The sequence below is a fragment of the Arachis ipaensis genome, chromosome B08, assembly GCF_000816755.2.
Source record: "Arachis ipaensis cultivar K30076 chromosome B08, Araip1.1, whole genome shotgun sequence".
In the NCBI taxonomy this organism is placed as follows: domain Eukaryota; kingdom Viridiplantae; phylum Streptophyta; class Magnoliopsida; order Fabales; family Fabaceae; genus Arachis; species Arachis ipaensis.
Window position 1 is genome coordinate 6,651,720 of NC_029792.2, and position 3,500 is coordinate 6,655,219.

Genomic DNA, 3,500 nt, shown 5'->3' on the forward strand with positions numbered 1-3,500 from the left:
TATCGGCCCAGTTTAGTGGTCATGTTCGTAAGAGAAGGCTGATATCAAAAAAAAAAAAAACAGAAGATGGATTTAGGAGGTGATATAATTTTCAGTGGGTAACACTGAAGGGTGGTTGGGCCTCTAATCATACATGACTGATAGTTGATGGTAGTATGGTACAAAGATGTTAATGATATAGGAAAATTTTCAGATATTAAAAGAATAGCAATATTGATTTCAATTATAATATTTCAGATAAGAATAGTAGTATTCTAGTAGTTTTAGTCATTGATCTGAATTATATATATATTTCACCTGGTATTTTCACCTGAAAATTTTCCAATGTTATACATTGCAGATTGCTTGCTATTTGCACTCAAGATACAAGTCAAGCCAATCTACCACTTATAATGAAAACGGTACTAGCCTCAATGTCTCATTATTCTTGGTCTTGTGAACTTGCTCCTTTGAATTTTCCATTTCATGCAAATAACATGCTACTATAATCTCTTGGTTATTGTGCTGGGACATCAGCTAAGATCCATTATGGTGAACTGGGCAGATTTTTCAGGTTTCTTTAGCCAGGATCATGTCAAGCTTGGAGATTTGGTTGTTCATAATCAGGTAAGTTTTTGTTGAATGTACATTTTTATATTCATCATTATACAAAATTGTACTTGGAACTGAAGACAAATATAAGACACTGTGTCTTAGGGTGGAGACATACATTTTCTACATTTTCTGTTTCTGATTTCTGTATAATGTCCTGTCCTAACAACTAAATGCGGTTTTATAACCATAAAATACTTTATGTATCTATCTAGTTAAGCACTTGTGACAATAATGCCACATGTGTGTGCTTGTAAATACACTTTGGATATGTTATAGTCCTAAATTATGTTTATGTAATTTAGACCATAGAGATTAAAATCTTCTATTATTATTCTTGAGATAGTTTTTTTTTTCTTTTTCATTTTTCAATTTTTTTTCTCCCTGCTCAAAAATTGATGTTACATTATATCACTTTTTTTCCCTTATAAATTAACATGTTTTTTAGAACTTTACATTTGTAGGCTACTGATGGAGAGGGAGAAAAAAACCAATAGTATGAAGATGAGTTGAAATCCATTTTGGCGCCTGAAATTTTTGATTGGGTTCAATTTCGACATCCAAATTTATAATTACCCAATTAACACCCCCAAATATTGGATTGTGCTCCACGCTTGCTCCCGTAGCTATCTCCGTTAACGGAGATATGATATGGCACGTTAAGTTGACAGAGTGTGTATCCACGTGACACCCAACTTGATAGAATGGATGTGTGATGAGTGAATGATATGGCAAAAGTTGAATGAACTCAATTTGTAACCCTCTTTTCCCAATATGTTCGAGACTTTGTTGGACAAATTGAGTTCATTCAACTTTTGTCACGTTATTCACTCATCACACATCTATTCTGACAAGTTGGATGCCACGTGGATATACACTTTATCAACTTAACGTGTCACATCAGATTTTCGTTAACAGAGATAGCTACAAGGGCAAACGTGGGACACAATCTAATATTTGAAGGTGTTAATTGGATAACTATAAATTTGGGAGTCGAAATTGAGGCCGGTCGAAAATTTCACAGAGCAAAATGGGTTTCAACTTGCATGAAGATAGATAAAATATCACACATAGAAAATTGATGAAATACTTCTAAATACTATTATATCTATATTGAATAAGTAAGATGCATGAAATTCTAATAGTAAGTGACACCTTAGAAAGGTTAATATATATTATGCAGTGGTGAAAATTTTGATCAATCAACTTCTCCACTACGACATAACGAACCTTAGGTTCTATTGTTCTAACCCCAACTCTGATCTAATGAACTTCCAAAATCGTTTCCAGTGGCTAGAGAAGGATCTTGTGGACCCACTTTTGGAACCTTTACGCAAACTGTGGCCTTAATGAAAAATTGAAAAGCAAAAGTTTGGGTAACCAATATTTTTGGGGGGTTTCTTTGTTTCCTTTCTTGCTTTCGGCCTTGAATGTGATCCATTGACCATTTTGTCACACTAGTGTGTCCGAATATTTTAAGAGGCTCCTACACAATGTTCTTTCTATGATTAAAAAAAGAAAAACAAGTGTTTTGAACTATTGGGGGGGAAAAAGTGTAAAAGAGAACATGGAATGAAAGCAGAGATTGGGTACTATATATTGCTTTATTTGTCACTTGTAACACTTGGGTACCTAGTGACCAATAAAAATAAGGTATGATAATTTATAATAATTATAAGAGTACGTAGAGGGAGGACAATGTTCTACTTAGGATCCCATGAATATTTTGAAGTATTGGAAGGATAAAGATAAGTTGAAACTTGAAAGTAGAGATCTCATTGACGAGTGACGGATTAATTAGTAGTTTGTTGTAAATTGTACTTCAAGTTATGCAAAAAGATTGACGTGACGTGAATTGCATTATCATATAGTATTGTGTGGCATAACACTATAAGTACAATGATGCTTACTCACATTTAAAAACATTACTCTAATGTACAATCCTGTCCTATTTAACTAACTAACTTACATTAAAGAACTTGAAGTATAAGAAATTCGTTACTTGAAGAATTTGGTTATGGATATTGTTTGTTATAAGGTTTCAAGTAATAACAAGACATTTTATGTAATTGCAAATTTATATATAGCAGTTTATTAATAATGAAAATCGTTTGTCGCGATTATCGAAAAGATTTCGAAGAGTAACTAATTGAGATAAAAGACGTCACATCTAATTCAAACTTTAACATCAAATTAATGGATTTCTGATTTTAAAAATTTTTCATTTCTTTTTATTTTTTTCGATGTAAAACTAATTTGCTATACTCTTCAGTCTTCACATTTGTTATTTAACATTAGTAACAATAAAAAATAGTTGTAAACTGTTATTTTAGTATATATTTTGATTATATTATTTTTTACATAACGATTAGTAAAATTAAATATTTTTTTGAATTAAAAAACAAATAGGTCTCTAATCTTTTTAAATACAGATATTTTTGTTCCTCGAAATTTAAAAATACATTTAAATCCCCCCTTATAAAATGCGTAACAATTATACCTTTTCGTCGAGTTAGGACTCAAAACGGCAACAGAAAATACTGATTTAGAGGGGACTGTCTGTTTTGTCTAATGATGTGGATGAAAAACAAATTGTTAATAGACAAATTGGTCCCTATGCTTCAATATCAACAACTATGTAGTAATGCCAAATTTCAGCTGCCACCAAGTTTGCTGATGAAATCCTTCCTTGTGTTTTTTTCGTCTTACTGAAAAAGGATAGAAAGAAGAAAGGAGTGAAGAAGGGGCATGATGGTAAATTGGAATCTATTACGCTCCATATATAATCATTGGCACTTTTACTTTGTGGGCGTGTGCGAGAAAGAGTGGTACACAGTTACCTCTTTGAAGCAATTTAAGAACCATCATTCAGCAAGTGACAAATTACAAATAAAAAATTGGAACTGAAA